At 33.0% G+C, this 25,947-nt stretch overlaps 1 protein-coding gene across 5 annotated transcripts in view; it reads left to right on the plus strand.

The window, feature by feature from the left end:
* The window catches only part of LOC309844088 (uncharacterized protein), a 126,934-nt gene that overhangs the window by 13,958 nt on the left and 87,029 nt on the right, over window positions 1-25,947 (plus strand). For all 5 annotated transcript variants that reach the window (XR_014300492.1, XR_014300493.1, XM_082690261.1 and 2 more), the window contains exon 2: window positions 15,664-15,789. The gene's annotated coding sequence lies outside the window, so the exon portion shown is untranslated. The remainder of the gene's footprint in view (window positions 1-15,663; window positions 15,790-25,947) is intronic.

Consider the following 25,947-nt stretch of genomic DNA (forward strand, 5'->3'; position numbering starts at 1 on the left):
AAGGGGAACCCTCTTATACTGTTGGTGGGAATGCAACTGGCTGTAGCCACTCTAGAAAACAGTATGGAGTTTCCTCAGGACATTAAAAATAGAACTACCGTACAACCCAGCAGTTGCACTACTAGGTATTTACCCCAAAGATATAGATGTAGTGAAAAGAAGGGGCACCTGCACCCCAGTGTTCACAGCAACAATGTCCACAATAGCTAAACTGTGGAAGAGTCGAGATGTCCTTCAACAGATGAATTGATACAAAAGATGTGGTTCACATATACAGTGTAATAAGTATTCTGTTGTTTTAGGATGGAGTGTTCTGTATAGATCTGTGAGGTCCATCTAGTTCAATGTGTCATTCAAAGCTCTTGTTTCTTTACGATTTTCTGCTTAGATGATCTATTACTGAGAGTGGCATGTTAGGATTCCCTACAATTAATGTATTCTTGTCAATATGACTCTTTATTTTGATTAACATTTGGCTTATGTGGTTGGGTGCTCCCATATTGGGGGCATAAGTATTTATAATTGTTAGATCTTCTTGGTGGATAGACACTTTAAGAATGATGTAGTGTCCTTCTGTATCTCTGACTACAGTCTTTAGCTTAAAATCTAATTTGTCTGATATGAGACTCGATACCCCAGCTTTCTTTTGAGGCCCATTGGCATGAAAGATAGTTCTCCATTCCTTCACTTTCAATCTGGATGTATCTTTAGGTTCCAAATGTTTCTCTTGAACACAGCATATGGATGGGTCCTGTCATTTTATCCAATCTGCAACCCGTTGCCATTTTATGGGAGCATTTAGGCTGTTCATGTTGAGAGTGATTATTGAAAGATATATTTTTATTGACATCCTGTTGGTTGTGAAGTCATTATTTCTATAGATTGTCTCTGTAAATTTCTGTTCTGTGTCACTCTTGGGTTCTTTCTTCTTTTATAGAACCTGCCTTAATATTTTGTGTAGTATCGGCTTGGTGATAACATACTCATTTAAACCTTGCTGGTCTTGGAAGCTCTTTATCTCTCCATCCATTTTGAATGTCAACCTTACTGGATTAAGTATTCTTGGCTACGTGTTCATCTCATTAATGCCTTGAATATGTCTTTCCAGCTCTTTCGGGCTTGCCAGGTTTCTGTGGACAGGTCTGAAGTTATACTGATGGACCTTCCTCTGTACATAAGGAATCTCTTCCTCCTAACTGCCTCTAAGACCTATCTGAAATTTGTGATTTTTCACAATTTCACAATCACTGATTTGTGATTTTCACAATTAAGTGTCTGGAATTCTTTCTAGACTTGTTGATCTTGGGGAGTATCCTTTCTGCCTCTAGGACAGGAACACTTGTTCTATTCCCCAGATTAGGGGAATTTTCATCGAGTATTTGTTCAGCTATATCTTCTAGTCTTCTCACTTTTTCCACCCCCTCAGGGATCCCAATAATTCTGATGTTAGAACATTTCATGGTGTCATTTATTTTCCTAATTCTGTTTTCATGGCTTCTAAACTGTTTGTTCCAAGTGTCCTCCTAATCCTTCTTTTCTATCACTTTGTGTTCTAGATCACTAATCCAGTCTTGGTTATTCTAGCTGTTAGAGAATTTAGATTGGATTGGATCTTCTTAATAGCATTTTTTAGGACTGCCAAGTAAGCCCTCACTTCTGCCCTCAAAGATTCTATGTTGTCACAAATGGTCTTCTCCAACCTAGCCATTGCCTGGATAATTATTACCCTGGATTTCCTTTCTGACATACTGTTTATGTCCATATCCAATAATTCTGTGGCAAAGGGCACAGTCTCTGAATTATTCCTCTGTTGGGCATTCCTCCTCCTAGTCATTTTGATGAAAGGTGGTTGAGGGGATGTATAGCTGAATATATCAACCACGATCCAGGCAAGGTGTGCCCGCAGTAGTGACTCTGGCAGAAACCACCGCTGAAGGGGAAGTAGGGTAGGAAAATCTGAAGTGTCGTTGCTGAGTTCCTAGAGGCTCAGCCCAAACAACTCTGAGAGTTAAAAACTTTTGGGGAGGAACACCAGCTTGAGCATCCAGGCTGTCTCCCTGGCTGACAAGATGAACAGTGCCACGGAGGAGTGGGATAGTGCCAAATGCTGCGCTCGAACCCGGGGATGTCAAGAGCAATACCGGCAGTTAATTTCCGTTTATTCTGTTATGTACACCCATGCACGGCCTCACCAATACTACCAAAGTTTGGTTTGCTTTTACTGACCAAACTAGTGATCTCCAAAAATTTTATTATTCATGTACAAGTAAAATAAAGTGTTAGCACACATGTGTAGTATAAATGCATTTATACATGAATTACATGTGATTATCTACTAAGATAAAGGCATTATAAGACATTCAAATACTTATTTAATACATTCAAAAGAGAACATGTAATGAGAAACACACACACACACACAAACACAAGAAAAGTTTTATTATCCTCTCCTGCCTTTTAGAGCACGGCATTCAATATATGTACCTCATTGCTCACTGTTAGAGTGATGTTTATAATTACTGATGAGGTTGCTTTTCTGCATTGCATATAGCTGTTAAGTTTCAAAAGTTATGAACAAATCATATAAAGATGTGAACAATCGGTTACTGGAAAACGTAGGCCAAGAAAGAAAGTGAAGTAAAGACCTCTCATGTGTCAATCATATAATTGTGGGCTCACATCATTTAATCCTTACAAATTTCTATCAAGATACTGTATTTATTCATATTTTACAGATAAAAAAAAGAACCTTAGAAATTTTCCCAAAGAAATAGAAGAGTTATAAAGCTAGGTTCTTGATGATAAAGCCTACTACCTTAACCTTCGCTGTTTGAAACGTCAGGTAAATGAAGCCTTCATCCCATATGGAAAAAATGTTCATACATGGACTGCTGAGGATATTTTCCAAATGGCCATCTACATATGTGCCTCTTCCTGATGTTCCTCCACAGCTCTGCTGTTGGATACTTTGTACTTTGAATAAGAGAAGGGGATACATGATTAACCCAGGTTAAACTCTTAAGACAACGCTACGTTCATTTATGTGTACTTGGATGACTTTAACTGTCATCTCTTTCTGGGTGATGAAATGCTGGTCCCTTCATAGTGTTTTCCAATCTCCCTTAGGCAAGAGAGAGCTGTCTCAGAAAGAGGTGAATTAAAATTGATAGTTCGATGTTGGCATTCGTCAGCCTTCCCTTTCAGGGGCACAAATTGACTGATTTACTAGGATCAGATCACAGCTGTTTAATTGAAGTAATAATCACTTGTTGGGAATTAACAAATGTTCAAATTGTACGAACACTTAAATGAGTGCTATTCCTCATTTTTCTCCAAAATAATTTTCCAGGAAAAAAATACCCCAAAAACTCAATTGTTAATTTTCTTTAAATAAAAATGGATTATGTATAGGGGCACCTGGGTGGCTCAGTGGGTTAAAGCCTCTGCCTTTGGCTTGGGTCATTGTCCTGGGGTCCTGGGATCGAGCCCTGTGTTGGACTTTTTGCTCAGTGGGGAGCCTGCTTCCTCCTCTCTCTCTCTCTCTCTCTCTGCCTGCCTCTCTGCCTACTTGTGATCTCTGTCAAATAGATTTAAAAAAAAAATCTTTAAAAAAATGGATTATGTATATTTTTAGAAAGTTTTAAATTAATGAAAGATAAAGATTAATCTAGGATATCAGTCTTTAACAACTTCCAATCATCAATTTGGGTATTTTTCTTCCTACTTGAAATTTTTTTTCTTAAAAACAATATTAAGTACTTTATAAAGGAAATATATTCAGTTTATCATATGACTTCCTCAAAGCCATGTTCCAAATTGGACAGCAGAGGAAAAACATTTTTAGGAAGCCTAAAAGTGTAAACCAAATATTTATTTTCAGCCAATCTGACTTTCAAGGATCAGGCTTTTAGAAAAACTGTTTTAAACATGCAAGATCTACAGAAATAATTTCCTTATCAATCTTTTCTTAGAACATATTAGGGAACAAACTTTATCAAATAAAGATTGCCTAGTAAAAATATGGCAAATGCTGATGATTATTAGATAATGATTGATTATTAGCCTATAAGAGTAAAAAATGTAGATTCTATATGCACTGGTAAAGTATAATAACCTAATATTAAAAAAGTGAAGAGAAATTACTTTTTAATATTAATAGATGGAGGTCAAAGTAAAGCAAAAAGTAGTACAAATATATTAAAAAAGACAAAGGAAAGAAAACAAGGCAACCAAACTACGTACCCTAAATTCAAATTAAAAAAGAGCAAGTGAACAAAACTATAATAACCAGTTATCCTGCTAATGGCATACATTTGTAATAATGTAACCATATTGAATATCTATTCACCGTCTAATCCCAAAGAGCCTTTGTAAATTATAAACTACATGATATGGAAGATAAACAAAAAACGAATTAATATTAATAGATTTTGGATTTCATTCGCATTCTAAAGCAGATCAGTGAATAGCCATCAAAGAGACAGAAAATTTACAGAACATGAAAATTATGGTAACTCTAGAAAGATAGGCTTGGATGTCAGTAATCCACTCGTGAAAATTTTAATGCTCACTGAAATCCTAATTCCCACTATTCTTGATATAAATGAATAATTTATTAATTTATCCTCAAAATTATCTTTTGATTCTTTTTCTAAACTTTTTTATTGCATATTTCATTAACTGGCCTATTTATACTAAGATTGTACATTTTCATTATAGTAGTTTTAAGAAATGCCATAATGGGGGTTCCTGGATGACTCAGTCAGTTAAGCCTCTGACTTTTGGTTTCTGCTCTGGTCCTGATCCCAGGGTAATCAAATGCAGCCCCTTGTCTGGTCTGTGCTCAGCAGGGAGTCTGCTTGAGATTCTCTTCTCCCTTTCCCTCTGTTCCTCCCCTGGCTTCCATATATGTGCATACTGTCTCTCTCTCAAATAAGTAAATATTCATTTAAAAAAAAAAAAAAAGAAAAAAGAAAGAAAGGCCATAATTGTATTTCAATTCTCCCTTTGAAACAAAGTTTGCTTAATAGAATTGATTGTTTTTAAGTCCCCATTAGAAGGGTTTACTCTATTCCTGTTATTTTTAAGGTGGGATGAACAAACAATATTAACAAATTTTCTGTGATTTTTTTCCCTCCTATGTCAGGGAAGCCAGCAGTGCTGACCTCAATCAGATCTTTTGAACAATTTTATGGGATTTACTAGCCAGGACTTAATGGAGAGACTGTTTAGTTAGAAGAGTTTTAGTAGTTTATGCCTAATCTTCAAAGGGCTTTTTGTAAATAAACTTAAACTGTATGGATTTGTAGATTTGGCTGGCTGGAAAATGAAGATTAGTCATGTCGCTCTTTACCTACATGAATAACAAAGTATAAACTCTAAGAAAGCTGACATGTTTTACAAGTTTGTGTTCCCCCCAAAATTTCTATGTTGAACTACTAATCCCAGTGTGATGGTTTTGGGAGGCGAGGCATTTGGAAAATAAGAAGTCATGAGGATGGCAACCTCATGAGTCAAACAAATGATGATCCCTATGAAAAGAGGTTAAGGTAGCTAGCTCTCTTTCCACAATATGACGATAGAATGAGAAGGCTTCCCTCTGGAACCGGAAAGAGAGCTCCTGTAGAACCCAGCCATGATCTCAGACTTTTGGCATCCTGAGCTATAAGAAATAAATCTCTTTTGTTTAAAAGCTACCTAGTCTATTGCTTTGTAGCATACTAGACGGACAAAGACAAGGACCAAATTCAATCTTTTTCTCTGAGTTAACATATTTATTATACAATATAGAGGTTTTTAATATTTGAACTTCATAGACTATTTACTGTATCTATTTTCAATACTTATAAGTGAAAATTGTTAAGCTTTTTAATTAAAATTGTTGGAAAGAATAGAATAGTATGTTGATGTTTTAAAACTTGCAAATATTATGGGACACCTGGGTGCCTCAGTGGGTTAAGCCTCTGCCTTTGGGTCCGGTCGTGATCTCAGGGTCCTGGGATCGAGTCCCACATCAGGCTCTCTGCTCAGCGGGGAAACTGCTTCCCCCATCCTGCCTCCCTCTCTGCCCACTTGTGCTCTCTCTCTGTGAAGTGAATAAATAAAAAATTCTTTTAAAAATTTGCAAATATTGATCACCAAGGGAATGCATATTTTGGATGTTGTTAAAGGAGATATCAGAGCATTATAGCATACCACTATGTTCTAACTAACATGAGAGTTTGGTGAAAGAAAGCTGTATTGTGTTATACTTCCTAAAATGAACATTTGTGAAACACACATTTATTTAAATATCTATGTTTATCTATCTATCATCTGTCATCTATCTATCTATCATCTATCTATCATCTGTCTGTGTGTGTTTGTGTGACTACTTCATTTTGTTTATATTTTAGGTAATTAACTGGAAGATTTATATTGATGTAAAATAAATTTTAATTTTATTAAATTAATGATCTAATTATTCTTAAAACTACTATAATGAAAATGTACAATATTAGTATAAATAGGTCAATTAAATCCAAAAACTAAGGGAACATGTAGTTTTAAATAACTAGAAAAATGATAATGAAAGTGCAAAATAAGTACATACATGAAATATGCAATAAAAAAAAGTTTAGAAAAAGAACCAAAAGATAATTTTAAGGAACATATAAGACAGGAAATGATAACCTTAAAATATAACTTAGTAATTTAAAAAACAAAACAGATGTAGATCTAATGAATATGCAACATAGAAAAATCATTAGTTCTCCTAAGGGGGTGGGAAGGAGAAATTTACAAAACGAACAATGAAAGGGGGAAAAGCTAGGAAAATAGAAGGTATTTTGAATAAAATAAAAGAGATTCTTCATACAAGTCTAGAAAAAAAAAGCAAAACAGAATATAGGTTAAGTGGGGACATCTGAGTGGCTCAGGTGGCTAAGCAGTAGACTCTTGATTTAGGCTCAGTTCATGATTTCAGGGTCCTGAGATTAAGCCCCACATCGGGCTCTGTGCTCGGCGGGGAGTCGGCCTGAGATTCTCTCTCTCTCCTGTTTTCCTCCCCTTGGATCTCTCTCTCTCTCTCTTTCTCCCTCTCTAAAATGAATAAATTTTGAATAAAAAGGAATATAGGTTAAATGGATATTTTCTAGCAAAATGCAATTTATCAAACCAGACCCCAGTAGAAATAGAAAGTTTAAACCTATCATTTGTGTAGAAGACATAGAAAAAGTTTTAAGAAACTGGGCTTTGAAAATTTTGTAGGAATCATCTATCAAACCTTCAAATACCATGTAATTCCATTGCCACTTAGCCTATACCAATGTATAAAAAAAAATAAGAAAACTAACCACTTTTTATATAGAGTACACCATTAATACTAAGATTTAAGAAAGACTATTTAGGGCACCTGGGTGGCTCAGTGGGTTAAGCCGCTGCCTTCGGCTCAGGTCATGATCCCAGTGTCCTGGGATCGAGTCCCACATTGGGCTCCTTGCTCAGCAGGGGCCTGCTTCTCTCTCTGCCTCTCCCTGCCACGTCACCTGCTTATGCACTCTCTCTCTCTCTGACAAATAATTAAATAAAATCTTTAAAAAAAGAAATTAAAAAAAAGAAAGACTATTTGAATGAAAAATTAAAAAAAGAAAGAATAAGAAATAAAAGTACAGTTAAATCTAAGTTATAAATAATAATTCATAACTTAAAGTAAAAAAATCACAATTATCTTTGTAGATGATAAAAAGACTGTTAACTAAATTTAAAACACATTTTTGATAAAATTATGTAATGACTTTTATAACATGATAAACCACCTAAACATCAAATCAATACCCAGAACTATAAAACAAAACAAAACATTAAAGAATCCCTGTTAATGTCAAGAATAAGGTGAGAATGTCCATTCTCACCACAAAGACCAGGACTGAGAAAAAAAAAAAATCTCGTATCTTCTCTATCACTCAACATGGGCTTATTTCTAGGTTTTCTTTTTCTTTTCTTTACTTTTGTTTCTTTTCTTTTTCTTTTTTCTTCTTTTTGCTATTCTTCTCCCTTTTTTTTTTCCTAGCACATTCTTATATTTACCTTTAGTTTATCAATCATGCTATTACAGTAGTACAATACCTAGTTAATATATGATAATTCAGCACATTAATGTCAAGTGTATCAGCTCAGTTAACAAAACGGATCTTGCAGAGAGCAGAACATCTCATGTGCTGACCCCAATAATGACGACAGTACGAACAGCTCACATGATTATGGACATTTCCTTACCAGATGCCAAGTGCTTTATACATTGCAATTATTCCTCCCAACATTCCTGTTAATATTATGTGGCTTTTATCACAATATTACATTATTATCATATTGTTATAGAAGAGTACATTGAAGTTTTGAGAAGTAATTTGCCAAAAGTCGCACAGCATCTTAATAATGGCTAATAATTTTTGAATATTTACTGTTGACTTAACACCATTCTAAGCACTAAGTGTATTTTTTAATTGTTATGAAAAAATTTATTTAAATTCAGTTAATTAACATATAATGTATTATTAGTTACAGAGGTAGAGGCCAGTGATTCATCAGTGGTTATATAATACCCAGTGCTCATTATATCACATCCTCCTTAGTGTCTCATACCCAGTTACCCCATCCCCCTTCCCTCCTCCCCTCCAGCAACCCTCAGTTTGTTTCCAATGATTAAGTCTCTTATGGTTTTTCTCTATCTCTGATTTCATCTTGTTTTATTTTTTCTCTCTTCCCCTATGATTCTCTGTATTGTTTCTTAAATTCCACATATGAGTGAGATCATAAAATTATCTTTCTCTGATTGACTTATTTCACTTAGCATAATACCTTCTACTTCCATCTACATTGTTACAAATAGCAAAATTCCTTTTCTTTTCTTTCTTTCTTTCTTTCTTTCTTTCTTTCTTTCTTTTTTTCTTTCTTCTTTTCATCACTGAGCCATATCTATCTATCATCTCTCTCTATATGTACAGATTATATATATACAGATAGATATCGATATAAATATCGATATCTATCTATCTTTCTCTCTATATATGTCTCACATCTTTTTTATCCATTCATCTATAAATGGACATCTGGGCTTTTTCCATAGTTTGGCTTCTGTGGACATTGTTGTTATAAACATTGGGGTGCAGGTGCCCCTTTGAATCACTACATTTGTATCTTTGGGGTAAATACCTAGTAGGGCAATTGCTGGGACATAGAGTAGCTCTATTTTCAACTTTTTGAGCAACCTCCATACTGTTTTCCAGATTGGCTACACCAGTTTGCATTCCCACCAATAGTGTAAGAGTGTTCTTTGAATCCTCGCCAGCATCTTTCATTTCCTGACTTGTTAATTTTAACTATTCTGACTGGTGTGAGATGGTATGTCTTTGTTGTTTTAATTTGTTTTTCCCTGATGCCAAGTGATGTTGAGCATTTTTCTTGTGTCTGTTAGCCATCCGTATGTCTTTGGAAAAGTATCTATTCATGTCTTCTGCCCATTACTTAACTGGTTTGTTTGATTTTTTTTAACTGATGATTGGATTTGGTTTGCTAATTTGTTGACAATATTTTTGCACTTATATTCTATAGAGATATTGGCCTGTAGTTCTCCTTTTTAAGATTGTCTTTATCTGATTTTGGCATCAGGTTAATGTTAGCCTCATAATATGAATGTGGGAGATGGCCTTCCTCTCTTATTTTCTTAAATAGTTTGAGAAAAATAGGTATTTACTCTTGTTTAAATTTTTGGTAAATTCACTATGAAACCAGCTGGCCCTGGACTTTAGTTTGTTAGTTTTTTTTATTGCTGATTTAATTTCACTGCTAGTGACTGGTCTGTTCAAATTTCTTTTCTTCCTGATTCAGTTTTGGAAGCTTATATGTTTCTAAGAATTTATTGACTTGTTCTAGATTGTAGAATTTCTTGGAACATAATTTTTCATAATATTCATTTATAGTCTTTTGTATTTCTGTGATGTCAGTTATTTCTCTCCTTTCATTTATTTTTTTAAAGATTTTATTTTTTAAGTAATCTATACACTGAACATAAGCTTGAACTTACAACCACAAGACCAAGAGTCACATGCTTTACCACCAAGATACTCCCAGTTTTATCCATCTTTTCTATTGTGTTTTGTTTGTTTAGTTTCCATTTTGTTTATCTTTGCCCTAATCTTTATTTTTTTTTCCCCTTCTATTTGTTTTCAGTTTTGTTTTTTCTTCCTTTTCTAGTGCTTGTATTTGTAAGGTTCTGGAGATATGTCAACTTAAATTGTCCAAAAAAGTGTATAGTATTTGTTAAAGTAAAAATTATTCCTCTGTATAATATAGTTGTTTCTGGACTTCAACATCATAACTTGTATAAAATTTCTTGCTGTATTTTAAGATAAATATTTAATAAAACCTTAAATGCTAGAAATATTTAAACAGGAAGTTAAACTACTCATTCCGGCAGATATGGTGTATTGGTCAGCTTGAGCTGTTATAGCAAAACACCACAGACTGGGTGGCTGAAACAACACATATTTATTTCTCAGAGACTGGAAACTGACAAGTTTAAGATCAATGTACCAGCAAAGTACATTTCTTAGGCATTTTTTGTGGCTTGCAGGTGGCTGCAAGCTTGCTTTATTTTCCCATGACTTCTTTGTGCACATTGGAGAAAGAGCTTTCTGATGCATCTTCTTATAAGGACACTAATCCTATGGGATTGGGGACCCACCCATACAAACTCAGTTAAACTTAATTATTTCTTATTTTTTTTCCTTTAAAGATTTAATTAATTTATTTGAGGAAGAGAGAGAGGATGAGCAGTCGTAGGGGCAGAGAGAGAGATAGAGAGAGAAGCAGACTTTCCACGGAGCAGGAAGCCTGATGTGGGGCTTGATCCTAGGACCCTAAGATTATGACCTGAGCTGGAGTCCAAGGTGGATGCTCAATCAGCCAAGCCACCTACGTACCCCTAACCTTAATTACTTCTTTAGTTTAAATGCAACCACTCTGGGATTAGGAGTTCCATATATGAATTAGGGGAAGAGGACATAAAATTCTGGTTCATGACATACAGCAGTACTTTATACTATCCTTCCACAAGAAAATATGTTTATCTTATTATGACATTTGATTCTTATAAAAAATTTTAGTCTGGTAAGAGATAGAATTTTATAATGAATGTCAACAGCAAGATTATAATATGTTCTTGGGAATCTGAATTGTAGCCAAATATAATTGGTTCATGAAACTAGTAGCTTATTTTTATCCCAGTATTTTAACATTATATTAGCATTATTATTATACATTATTAACATTATTATTCTCAATATAATAACATTATTATTTTTCCAAATACTAAATCTTGCCACAATGCAGTTTTAAGAACTTTATTCTACTTTTTAAAAAATTTTCTGAAATTTTACTTTTCTTCATTGACCCTGTAACTATCAACACTCATCTGAGTATACAACAGCAGAAATAGCCAAAGCCAAACACTTAAATATTAACAAATGAAATTGTAACAAATGAAATTGTAACTACATTAGCATAGTGCAGACTGAAACTCCATAGAATTCAAATAATATCCCAGGATTAGCTTTGAGATGCTGAATAAAAGATAAATGTGTCCTTATATTTTTTACTAAGTTATTGTACATTTGTTTCATCTGCTGAGAAGTTGAATTTTATGCAGGTTTGTTGAATAAACCCTGAAGTCTTTTAGGTAAGAGCTTTAAGGATTGATATATTTCTATTTCTTACTTGTATCAAAAGTACAATAAAGACACATCTCCATAGTATGGCAGATACACACTGGACAGATAATGGCTACTGGGAATCTTTATTTTTACAGTGAGTACATAAAAGATTTATACTTAAGCTGTGGATCATTCATAGTGTATTTTAAAATATATATATAAAATGGCTAGACGTGTAATACTTGATATTGAAAATATATACTTGCCAGCCAGTTATTTATTGGGTATGTTTAGATATTTCTTCCCATAAGATAAAAGAGAATGGTAGTTAAATCATTACTAGTGAAATTTAACAATCTTGGGTATGATTATTTTAGAACTCAGCTAATCTTTCAAAATTATACCAGTATACTATAGTTATAAACATATAGAAGTAGATATAGATTGAACTTAAGATATAAATTTAGGCATAGATACATCTTATATAGACATAGTATTTTATGATTATGTATTCTATTAGTGCATTCTGATTATATTTCTAAATACATACATTATAATAGTGTAACATGTACACATATGAGAGAGAAGAGTTTGCACAGGTTTTATGAGCATAATAGGAATATTAAAAGAGATAATGCTTGTAGAGTTCTTATCCCTGAACTTCTAGGTATTAATGATCAACATAGGACAAGTACTCTCAGAAATTTTTTTCACAAATGCCTCATTTTATATAAAAATATATGTATTAACAACTTTTAATCTAGACAATGGTTATTGCTTACTTTCTTGGAGATGTAGAAAAAAGGAGTAAATGAATATTACAAAATAACTGGGCATGTCTGCACTGAGGATCAGCATGCAGCACTAGGAGCTCTGCTGTGCCCTTAAGGGCCATCCTGCTTCTGCAGTTACGAATGTTCCTCTGTAGAGATTGTTATAGCCAGAATTGCTATTTGGACAATCTTTATTTTGACCTTCCCATCACCATATTCAAAATGGAGAGTGAATTTAGGCATAACTTCATTTGTAAGCAGTCTACACCTGGTCTTATTTTCTTTAAGCAGCAGTGTCACTTTGTATCTACGTCCTACCTGGAGATGTATACCCATACCTCTCACTGCCATCCTCTCTTCTTTCCAATAGGAAAAAGAAAAAAATAAAAGCATTTTGAAGCATTATACTATGTATATTCTCAAGCCTAAGAATCACTGCTCAGTCTTTCTGAAATGTACAGGGGTTAACTTGTGAGATTATGGACAGCCACACAAAATCTTGGGTCTGTGACACAGCTAAGTAAATATGCCAATAGTTTAGTATTAAAATCCTAATCTCTCAAATTCCAGTATACAGCCTCAAAGAAATTGTTCTACATTTCTGCAGAAAATTTTGATTGATATTAATATATATTTAATAAAGGTATAAAATTATTTTTCATAGGCCTTATTTTAAATACAGCATTAATCCACAATTTTTTATACAAAATTTGGGCCATGGGATTTTAATGAAACGTTGGTGTAATTCATGCACTTTAGAGTAAATTTCTCAAATAATTTTTGGTTTAGGAATTTTTTTGTGTGTATTTCTAATGTACTGTGATCTGATATTTTTGCAAAACAATAAAATTATTAGGCAAAGTGAAGTGAAAAATACAATTCGGTTTTAATTTTTCGACAACAGATATATGAGTATATACATATAGACATGTACATATAATTTCACATTATAGAAATATCATTAGAGAAACATAATATAGGTAAATAAAAAACCTAAACCTTGTTCATAATGTGCACATAAGCACTTAGTAAAAAGTATTGTCATTACACTCATAAATGTCATTTTGCAATTAGAACTAAACAAAATATTATGAGAGAAGTAGAAATTCCCCACGTAAGTACCTACATGTAAACGTTATACAAATATTGAGGATATCTGAATATAAAGTATTGATTGTGACAAATGTGCTTATTGCTTTCTTGTTAACTATCCAATTTACCTTGGATTGGTAACATTAATTATAAGAAATAATATGTATCTATATTCTTTGTAAGTATTGTTCTAATAATATTCATGTAAGATATTTAAAGAATTTCAGCAATCACTGGTTTATTATCCTTTTTCCAAATTAAAAAAAGTACTAATTTTTGTAATGCATCTTTAATCATTTACTGGTAATATATTCCAAAAAATCATTCTGTGAAATTATAGTTAGACAACTTTAAGGGAGAGAAATAAATAAATATTGGAACCATTACAGTTCTGTATGTTGATCTTCCCTTGAAGAAAATTAAAATTCAATGTGTTTAAGGAGTTCAGTAATAATTATTTTATAAGTGTGGAAGATCAAGAATATTCATGGGGGCACTATGGTGGCTCAGTATGGAATCAAGTCCCGAGTTGAGCTCTGCATTCAACGTGGCATCTGCTCGTCCTTCTCCTACATCTCCTCCCCCTACTTGGGCTCACTCTTTCTCTCTTTCTCTCTCTCTATATATATTTATCTATCTCTAAAATAAATAAAGAAAATCTTAAAAAAAAGAATATACACTACTTCACTGATAAACTTTGTTTAATTATGGAACATGACAATATTCTGCAGAAACTCTGTTCTTTACATAGAAGTTTCCCAACAAAATCATCAATGATCAAACAGGATACTCCCATTCAAAGAGAGGGTCTGTGATTTTTCAATGGTAGATAAAAAGAAACGTTAGAATATTAGAAGAACAGAGTTTCTATAGATGAAAATAATGAATCAGTTGTGTTCCAAGACTTAAGGTGCATCTGTAGATTCAATAAACTGCAAGGAAACACACTTTGTTAGCTATATTTCTTCCATGGATTGGACTCTCATATTGTTAGTTCTTGTATATTTTGGGCATCGGTGTCCTTGGGAAAACAGTTGAGTTTCATATTTTGTCACAGTATTACCAAACATTTCAAGTAAACATTTGGGTACAGCCTTCCACTAATATTTTCACAAGCCAGTAGAGTACTTTGGATGTATGCTACTGTAGCATTTAAAAATTTTATGTATTTATTTGGGAGAAAAAGAGAGAGCATGAGGAGGAGGAGAGGCAGAAGGAGTAGAAGACTCCCCACAGAGCAGGGAGCCTATTGGAATCATGACCTGAGCCAAAGACAGATGTTTAACTGACTGTGCCACCTGGGCACCGCTTATTATAGCATTTAATTCAAAAAGGATTTCAAAGTTTTTTTTTTAATTGTTTTGAGCTTAATTCTTTATGATTTGTCTCAAAATGCTGCTAAAGTTTGATGTTTTTGCTACTTCATTGGCTAGTCTGTAAGAAGACATATGGTATTGATTTTAGTACTTCATTTATGGTTACAAACCCAAACAATATATAGGGGAATCACATTCTGGATAAGAACAGTGCATTTTGATCTTTAAATTTTCAAAATTACTCCCATCATCATCCTCTGGTTTACTACAATATCACACTCAGAAATGCATGTCTTTCTTTTTTCTTTTTTTCTGACAATACCAGTGGATTGCAGTTTGCTTTATTAAAGACAGAATTTAAATTAAATTGTAATTATTTTGCTTACCGGGTTATCTCTAAAAATCTTTGAAAAATTTTAAAATTTTAACTAAATTTACTTTATTTTTTTTCTTTTTCTTTTTTCTCCCAACTCCAGTGTAGTTAACATATAGTGCTATATAGTGTTGTATTAGTTTCCAGCATACAATATAGTGCTTCAGCCGGGCCAGATATTACTCTGTGCTCATTAAGATAAATATACTCAATCCTCTTCCCCTTTCACCAGTTCCACCCCCAGTCTCTTCTTTGGTAACCATCTGCTTGTTCTTTACACTTAAAAGTCTGCTTTTTGGTTTATCTTTCTTTTTTTCCCCCTTTGTTCATTTGTTTTTTTTCTTAAATTTCACATATGAATGAAATCATATGGTATTTTACTTTTTCCGACTTATTTTGCTTACCCTTGTACTTTCCAGCTCCACCGTGTCATTGCAAATGGCCAGATTTCGTTCTGAATAATATTCCGTTATGTATATACACACCACTTCTACTTGATCCATTCTGTTGATGGGCGCTTGGACTGTTTCCATAACTCAGCTATCGTAAGTAATGCTGCAATAAACATAAAGGTGCATGTATATCTTTTCAAATTAATGTTGTCATATTCTCTGGGTAAATATCCAATAGTGTGATTACTGAATCATAGGGTAGTTCTATTTTTAATTTTTGAGGAACCTCTGTACTGTTTTCCACAGTGGCTGCACCAGTTTGCATTCTCATCAGCAGAGCACAAGGATTCCTTTTTCTCTACATCCTCATCAACTCTTGTTGTTTCTTGTGTGGGTTTTTTTGTTTTTGTTTTTTGTTTTTTTTTTTTTTGCTGATCTGACAGGTATGAGGGGATATCTCATTATGGTTTTGATTTGCATTTTCCCCAAGGATCAGTGATGTTGAGCATCTTTTCATATGTCTGTTGGCTGTCTGAATATTTTCATTGGAGAAATGTATTTTAATATCTTCTGCCCATTTTTAACAGAATTATTTTTCTTTTTTTGGTGTTAAGTTTTTTAAGTTCTTTATGTCTTTTAGATTCTAGCCCCGTATTGGATATATCATTTGCAAATATCTTCTCTTATTCAGTTGTCTGTTCTTTGATTTTGTTGATTGTTTCCTTTGCTGCACAGAAGATTTTTATTTTGATGTCCCAATAGATTATTTTTGGTTTTGTTTCCCTTGCCTCAAGAGACATATCTAGGAAGATGTTGTTAAGACCAATGTCAGAGAAACTGCTGCCTGTGCTCTACTCCAGGACTTATATGTTTTCAAGTCTCAGATTTAGATATTTAATCCATTTTGAATTGGCTTTTGTGTATGGTGTGAGAACGTGGTCTAGTTTCCTTTTGCGTATTATTGTCCTGTTTTTCAGCACCATTATTGAAGAAACTTTTTCCCATTACATATTCTTGCCTCCTTCATCAAAGATTAATTGTCCACATAATTATGGGCTTATTTCTGGGCTTTCTGTTCTGTTCTGTTAATCAGTATGTCTGTTTTTTGTTAGCATCAGGGTTTTTTGTGGTTCCATACAAATTTTAGAGTGTTCTAGTTCTGTGAAAATTCTGTTGATATTTTGATAGGGATTGCATTAAAGCTCTGGATTGTTTTGGGTTGTATGGACTTTTTCACAATATTTATCTTTTTTATATATGAAGAATCCATATCTAACATCATACTCAATGGTGAAAATCAGTTTTCCCCTAAGATCAGGAATAAGACAAGGGTGTTTAATCACTTTAAATCAACATAGTACTAGAAATCCTAGCCATAGCAATTAGACTAGAAAAAGAAGGAATAGAAGGCATCCAAATTGTTAAGAAAGAAATAAAGTTTCACTATTTGCAGATGACATTATACTATATAGAGACTCCTAAAGATTACATCAAAAAACTTCTAGAACTGATAAGTGAATTCAGGAAGGTCACAGGATACAAAATCAATGCACAGAAATATGTTACATTTCTATGCACTATTTATGAAGTGGCAGAAAAAGAAATTAAGAAAACAATTGTATTTACAATCAAGCTGAAAAAAATACCAAAGAGCTGAAATACTTGTACCCTGAACTATAAAACATTGATAAAATAAATTAAAGACAACAAAATGGAAAGATATTCCACATCGTCGATTCTAAACAAATATTATACCTTAATTTTCATCGATAAATAAAGTTTCTGAAGTTAGAATGATTATAAAATGACCATTTTATCACTTTTCACATACTTTTGGGATACAAGTAATGGACTATCCTCAAAGTAACCAATGTTGTAATGTAAAATTAAATTACTGCTTTGAATTAGTATGCTGGTTGTCCCCCATTTTACTCCCCATCCATATTCAAAACCTGACCTTGTCTGTGCATCAGTCAATGTCCTGGCAATGCCAAGTTGCTGTCAATTTATAACATTTACTTTCAATGTCTAGGGTTATATTGTCATGAAGAAGTTAAAAAAAAAAGTTAATTAATCAGCACCAATCCCTAGGTTGATTGATTGATTGATTGATTATTTATTTTATTTATTTATTTTAGTACTGTTTTAGAAGATTCTGGGATAATTTCCTGGCAACACCCAGGAAAGTCTTCAAGGAGAATCTTGGATGATATCCTGACAATGTCATATTGCTATAGAAATTTCAGTACACTTATTCTTACTTTTTGTACTTATTTTGTCATAGATATTAAAGCAGTTTATAAAAGAGTGCCAGTACACAGTTATATTTTAGTAGCTCTAGAAAATCTTTGATTAATTTTAACTTTATAAGCCTTAATTCCTTAATACTATATGCTCAATGAAATATTGTATACCTTTTATCTTTCTTTTTTTTTCCCTTTTCTTTATATTCTGTATGAATGTATCTTGCAAGTTTAGATCTATGATCCACTTTAAATTAATTTTTTGAATATGGTATGAGATAAAATCAAGGTTATTTTTTTCCTATGGTTATCTAGTTATTCCAGAAAACCTTTGGAAAAAGTTTCCTTCCTCTATTAGATACTTTTGACATCATTATCCAAATATCAAGGGCCTTATAAATGTGGGTTTATTTCTAGTCCTTCTTTATACTTGTATAAAGTATATAAAGTATACTTTACACTCTGACATGACTATGTCAGAGTCATGCTATCTTGATTATTATAGTTTTATTATAGTCCTTAAAATAAGACAATATAAGCAGCACAGTATTCTTCTTCATTTTTGAGATTGTTCTAGATGTTAAAATATTTTCATTTTCATATAATCATTTAAGGAATACATTGAGCTCTAGTCATTTGGTGAAGAATTAACATTTTAACAATATTGAATATTTCAGAACACAAACATGAGGTATCTCTCTGGTAACACAGGTATTTTCACATTTTCATAGCAATACACCTCAGGTAAATGTTTAGTGTTGAGCTCTTGTCAGAATGTTTCTACTTATTTGTAAGCATAGCTTTATGGATGCTTTAAAATTTAAATCAAAAGTCAGGCACCCCTTTTTGGACACTTAACCAACTGAGTCACCCCTTTTGGGTGCCTGGGTGGCTCAGTAGGTTAAGTATCCGACTTTTGGTTTTGGATCAGGCATGAACTCGGTATGTTGAGACGGAGTCCACCTCTGGCTCCACACACAGCACAGAGTTTGCTTCAGATTCTCTCCCTCTGCCCCACCCCCACCGCGACCCCACTCGTGCTCTCTTTCTCTCTCCCTTTCTCTAAAATAAATAAATAAATCTTAAAAACCTGTTTTGTTTATTCATTAAAGCATATGTGTCATCTTGAGACTCATTGTCTCTTTGAGAATTGAAACATGTAAAGAAATTTTTGTGGGACTACTTCTGGATTTTATCAGGGATATCTGAAGAGTTTTATTGGGGAGACTATGGATTTGTTATGCACTATTTTTTGGAGTGTTGATTATTTATTTTTAAATAGACAATTAATTTGACTCAAACTGCAAATTCTGTGCCTTAGTGGGTAGCTAAAATCTCAGTTAACTTTTTGCATATTTAGCTGGATTCTGTCCCACACACGCATGGGTTGATGATGATCAAAGTTTTGGGCAGAATTTAAATACAAAATATAAGCCTCCTTTTCTTAGTATCCCCTCTCTGTCCATCAGGTATGATGCCCAACTCTGTGCACTACTTCTTCAGAGCAGGGAGAATTCAGATTTTCTATTAAAATTTTAATTTCCTTATGTATTACTAACTTGGCCTTCCTTCAAGAAGTGTTTTTTTCTGTTCTAATTAATAATTCTCAAAAAAATTTATGCTCCTCCATATCTTTTTTAAATTTTTTTTATTTTATTTTTTAAAGATTTTATTTATTTATTTGACAGAGAGAGATCACAAGCAGGCAGAGAGACAGGTAGAGAGAGAGGAGGAAGCAGGCTCCCAGCTGAGCAGAGAGCCCAATGTAGGGCTGGATCCCAGGACCCTGGGATCATGACCTGAGCCGAAGGCAGAGGCTTAACCCACTGAGCCACCCAGGCGCCCCAATGCTCCTCCATATCTTTCTCCTATTTTTGTTCATTCTCCAATGACTTCAAGTGTTTTATTGTTGTTGTTTGTTTTTCTTTAAAAATAATACTGTGCAGAATTTGGAGTTGTTAGCTAAGGAAAGGTAATATCAATAAAAAACGTACTTAGACATGCTGAAAATTAACAGTTAGATTAAAATCAACCTAAAAGTTAATGTGACAAAAATAATTACTCATATACTTAATTTTGTGGTAATATATAGGAAGGTCTTGAAGACTTTTTGAATACTTTTAATATTTTCCCCTCTATTAAATTAGTAGAACAGATACTGAGAAAACAAAAATCAGTTGTAGAAAGAACAAATACAATTTTATATAAAATAAAATTTAATTTTTCAGGTTTTATCTTGTGAGATACTTGCATATAAAATGTACACCTATCCTCAGTTTATAATCTTTTGGAGAATACAAATTAATTTTTCCCCTCATCTATGGTGCTTTTAGTTGCCACAGAATTTAATGTTAATGACAATTTGTTTTCAAAGTATGTGTAACCCAGTTTTTAGTTCAGTTTTTGTTTTTTCTGTAAATTCTACAAAAACAGTTAGGAAATTCAGTCAATTATTTTTATTGGAAATAATGTGACTCAGAGCTCCATTGACAGATAAGAAAAATGGGGAATGCAAATGATGATGAACATCTTTAATTTTTTTTTCAAAATATCTCCTATTAGGGTAGAATTTATTAGACATTTGGAAGTAATTAAATGGGTTACAAAGATTTTAATATCCAATGTATAAATATATACAAGGTATAAGCAAAAGTATGTGTTTGTCTCCCATAAAAGCAAAGTAAACTATTCCTCTCTCTTTTCCTAAAACCAAAAATATTGAAGGTTCTAGAAGGAAAACTTATTAAATTAAAGTTTAAGAAATGCTTAAAGTATCTTTTTATAAAACAGTATTTTGGGGTTTATGGATGTTGGTATTATAAATATGCAAGAAACTATCTATATACAGAGATAAAAATTTATGTTCAGAGTTTATCTAAAATGAAGCATTTATCCCTCTTGGACTTATATTTTAGTTGTCTTGAAATAACAGTTTATTGTGGATAGCATATCAGACTTTTAACTATAATACAGCATGTTAACAAGTATTGTGGGTAATGAAAACCAAATTAGTGTAAGTAGTTTTATTAAATTGTCATGTGTTTGTTTTCCTTAAATATTTAGACTTCAGAGAAACTAGTCTATTTATTCGCTTGAGGTAGTGTAAGTAGTTTTATTAAATTGTCATGTATTTGTTTTCCTTAAATATTTAGACTTCAGAGAAACTAGTCTATTTAGTTGCTTGAGGTAATAATGCCAAATATAATTAAAACTACTCTCTAATAAGTGTACTGATGCCTACTGTTTGGAGTTTAATTTAACCAATTATGCCTTTGGTTAGCAGCCTCCTACTCATTTAGCTAAAAAACACATTATGCTGTAATACTTGTAATGTAGATCAAGTGCTACAATGAATGGCTGTTTTTGTTGGGTTAGCAGAATCGAAAGCTTTTGCCTTCTAAACAATTAAGAAAATATAAAAAGTGACTAATGAAAATTTATCCAGAGGTCCGCAACAAAATGGCAACGAATTTTTACACAATTTTTATTTTTCTTTCAGACAATACAATATTATTATTTCTGTGTAAAATTATCTTCACAGAACATTAAATAATTAAATGAAAGGAAAACACTAAGAAACAGGGAGTAAAGACTTGGTGCTATGATTAGCATTCATAAATACCAACAAAGGTCCAGCAACCACATGCCAGTATGTTAGAATATTACATACTGTGTTCATTAACACATAGGTTTGTCTAATATTTTTGGCCACTGAATAAAGGTAGATACTTTTTAAGTAAATGTAAAAATTATTATAAATGAGTTCTGAAAAATTCATTACACATTTTCACAATAAGTCAATAATAAAGGATATAACATACTAATTTATATTTATGAAAAACAGCTCAAACATCAGCCAGATGGTTCTGTGAGTTACTGTGTTTCCAGATCACTATCTAGTATTTTTTCCTTCCATATTGCTTTGCAAAATAAAAAGTATACTTCCCATTAGTTATATCATGCATCTATGTAGAAGCTACATTAAAGATCAAGCCATACAATTTGGAATATTGAGAATTAATTAGATTTGAATTTTTAATAGTGTTGTATTTGAAGAGAAGAAATTTGATGTTTTTTCTAATTCTCCCATAAATACCATGACCAAGTCATGAAAAATTACATAAAATAAGACATTGTTCCACAAGAATATAATTTTTTACATTTATTTTTCTAACTGATAATTATTATATATTAGGTGCCACATCCTGGGCTAAACATTTGAGATAAAAATCTGAATAAATAATTGTTCCTATCTAAATATTTCAATAGTCAAAAAACAGAGACAAACCTGTAATCAAACCATGTAATTAAGGATGGACTATAAGAGCGGTTTCAGAAAGGCATCATGAATACCTTTTAAAGAATCAGGTCCTTGATCAAGACCCAGTAATTGCATGATTAATTTTATAAAAAATTGTCAGAGTGTTTTCAACCAACAATGTATAAGTGATCTCATTGTCTACATCATTTTTTATTACTATTTCTTGTTTTTTTGTTTTGTTTTGTTTTCTTAAGGTTTAATTTATTATTCAACTGAGAAAGACAGAGAGAGGGAACACAAACAGCAGGAGTGGGAAAGGGAGAAGCAGGCTTCCCGCTGAGCAGGGAGACCAGTGTGATGTGGGGTTCCATTCCAGGCCCTGGGGTCACGACCTGAGCTGAAGGCAGACGCTTCATGACTGAGCCACCCAGGCGCCCTGGTTTCTTGTTTTAAATTTTAGACATACTGATAAGTTTGTAGTGTTATCTTACGGTGGTTTTAATTTGTATTTCCCTAATGGCTAGTGATCTTGAACAACTTTTCATGTGCTTATCTCCCTATATACATCCTTTTAGGTAAAATGTTTATTCATAACTTTTGCCTTTTTTTAATTAGATTTTTTTTTTGTTGTTGGTTTGATGGTTATATTCTGGGACTTCTTTATATATTCTAGATACTAATCCTTTGTCATATGTGTGGTTTATAAACAATTTGTTCCCAATCTGCATCTTGTGTTCATTCTCTTCACATGGCTCTTTACAGAGCAAATGTTTTTAATTTTCATGAGGTCCAACTTATCAATGTTTTCTTTTATTGATCATGATTTTGGTGTTAAATCTAATAGCTATCTGTCTTAAAATTTCTTTTTCTAAAGTTTGTGTTTTTTTTTTTTTAGGGTAAATACCCAGTAGTGCAATTGCTGGGTCATAGGGCAGTTCTATTTTCAACATTTTGAGGAACCTCCATGCTGTTTTCCAGAGTGGCTGTACCAGCTTGCATTCCCACCAGCAGTGTAGGAGGGTTCCCCTTTCTCCGCATCCTCGCCAGCATCTGTCATTTCCTGACTTGTTGATTTTAGCCATTCTGACTGGTGTGAGGTGATATCTCATTGTGGTTTTGATTTGTATTTCCCTGATGCTGAGTGATATGGAGCACTTTTTCATGTGTCTGTTGGCCATCTGGATGTCTTCTTTGCAGAAATGTCTGTTCATGTCCTCTGCCCATTTCTTGATTGGATTATTTGTTCTTTGGGTGTTGAGTTTGCTAAGTTCTTTATAGATTTTGGACACTAGTCCTTTATCTGATTATGTCGTTTGCAAATATCTTCTCCCATTCTGTCAGTTGTCTTTTGGTTTTGTTAACTGTTTCCTTTGCTGTGCAAAAGCTGGCGATTCACAGACCTGTACCCCGGGGGATAAAAATATATGTTTATAAAAAATAAAAAATTAAAGTTTTGTGTTTTTTTTGCCTAAGGTTTATATTTCTACATTTCCCATTTATTTAATTCCATAACTAACAATTGAGTCCATTTTGTATAAGAGGGGAGGGTTATGTGTCCCTGCTTTTGTTTGCTATTGTTATTTACCCATGAATGCCCATCTGTTCGAGTGCCGTTTATTGAAAACAAAAAGCAAAAAATACCCCATTCTATCTCCATTGAATTATTTATATAACTTTGTTAAAAATCAGTTGAGCATATTTATAAGGTTCTGTTTTTATGTCCTCCCTGTGGTTATATTTTTCTGTGTTTCTATCACTCTGCCAATACCACACTGTTACATGACTATAGCTATATAGGAAGCCCTAATATTCAATACAGTGATATTTTTCACATTTGTTGTTACTAAGACTGTTTTAGATATTATAGGGCCCATTTTCCCCCATATAAGTTTTAGACTAAACTTGACTATGTTGACAGAAACATAAAACTTTCAGGAATTTTGATAGCAGGTGCTTTAAACTTATAGATCATTTTATGATAATTAATATCTTTCTTATATGGAGACTTCCAGGACATAAATAAAACACATTTTTAAAAATTACTTAGATATTCTTTGTTATCTTTCATCAGCATTTTATAGTTTCCAATACACAAAACCTGTACATGTTTTGCTAAATTTATAACTAAGTATTTTGTGATCATAAGAGTCCCTATAAGAGGGAGCAACATATTTCCTTCTCTTCTATCTTCTGGAATAGACTATATAAAATTCATGTTAGTTGTTCTTTAAACATTTTGTAGAATTACTAGAAAACTATCTGGAACTGGAGATTTCTTTTTTGAGAGCTTTCGTTTTTGAGAGCTTTTGAAATTTTAAAATAAATTATTTTAGTAATTGTAGATGTATCCATTGGTCCCTTTAGAATTGTTTGAGTTTTACTTGTTTGTGGTTTTTTCAGGAATTTGTCCATTTTATGTGTTGTTTAACTTATAAGATTGCTTATATATTCCTTTGTCTTCTTTTTTGACTGTTGTCATTTTTGCTAGAGACTCAATGTTATTGGTTTTTCAAATAATCATTTTTTATTTCATTGATTTCCTCTATTTTTTCCCCCTAGTTTCAATCAAAGTGGTTTTTGCTAGTGTCTTTATTATTTTCCTACTTCCAATTGCTTTGACTATATTTTAGTCTTTGGTTTCTAATTTCTTGAGGTAGGATACGGCAGTATTTTGAAAGAAACTTCTTTTTGAGAGTTTACTTAGATTGTGTTATTCATGGAGTTCAATTAAGAAATAACAACTTATAACATAAGAGTAAAATGGCCAATGGAATGAAAAGATGTACACCTAATTTTTAAACACTAATGCTAGATTAATAATTGTCTAGCGGATACGTGGGTGCCTCAGTCAGTTAAACATCTGCCTTTCGTTCAGGTCATGATCTGGGCTTCTGGGATCCAGCCCCACGTCTGGCTCCCTGGTCAGCAGGGGGTCTGCTCTCCCCTTCCCTCTGCCTGCCCCCTCTGCACTCCCTCTCCCCCCGCCCCTGCACTACTTACTCTAGCTTGTTCGCTCTCTGAAATAAATAAATAAAATATTTAAAAAATTGTTGTCTAGAGTTGTGAATTTAGAAATTAGTATGTGTAAGTATTTACATGGATTTAATTATGCAAGTATCAGAACACGTTGAGCTTATAAAATATTTCATTTATTTTACATTAAGTTTTTAAACCAGTGACAAATTCAAAGTGAAGTATTAGTTTGTAAACTATCTGTATAGAATAAAATGTGCTGAAAATGATTTTCATATAAACATAGGTAAGTATGATCACCCTAAAGTCAGTGAGAAAATGGCATGGAGTTGAAATAAGTCTAGGTAGTCTAAAATGGAATCAAATATAAATGATACCATCATTTGTCAGGTAGATGGTAAAATTTGAAGAATGGGGGATTAGATGGATAACATCAAGAAATATGTCAGAATCAAATTATTTACCAAAACACAGTAGTGTGTTTAAACACCAGGAACCTGATGGTAACATTTAAATGTATATATTCAGGATAGACATAGAACATAAAATCCAGATTTATTTAACTATTTTTAAAAAATATTTTACTAATTTATTTGACAGACAGAGATCACAAGCAGGCAGAGAGATAGGCAGAGAGAGAGAGAGAGAGAGGAGGAGCAGGCCCCCTGCTTGAGCAGAGAGCCCGATGCAGAGCTTGATCCCAGGACCCCAGGATCGTGACCTGAGCCGAAAGCCTAGGCTTTAACTCACTGAGCCACCCAGGTGCCCCTTATTTAACTATTTTATCTGTACTTTTAAAAAACTTCCTTTCTCTCTGTACAGAGGGTTGAAGAC

The sequence above is a fragment of the Mustela nivalis genome (assembly GCF_964662115.1).
Source record: "Mustela nivalis genome assembly, chromosome: 11".
NCBI classification, from domain to species: domain Eukaryota; kingdom Metazoa; phylum Chordata; class Mammalia; order Carnivora; family Mustelidae; genus Mustela; species Mustela nivalis.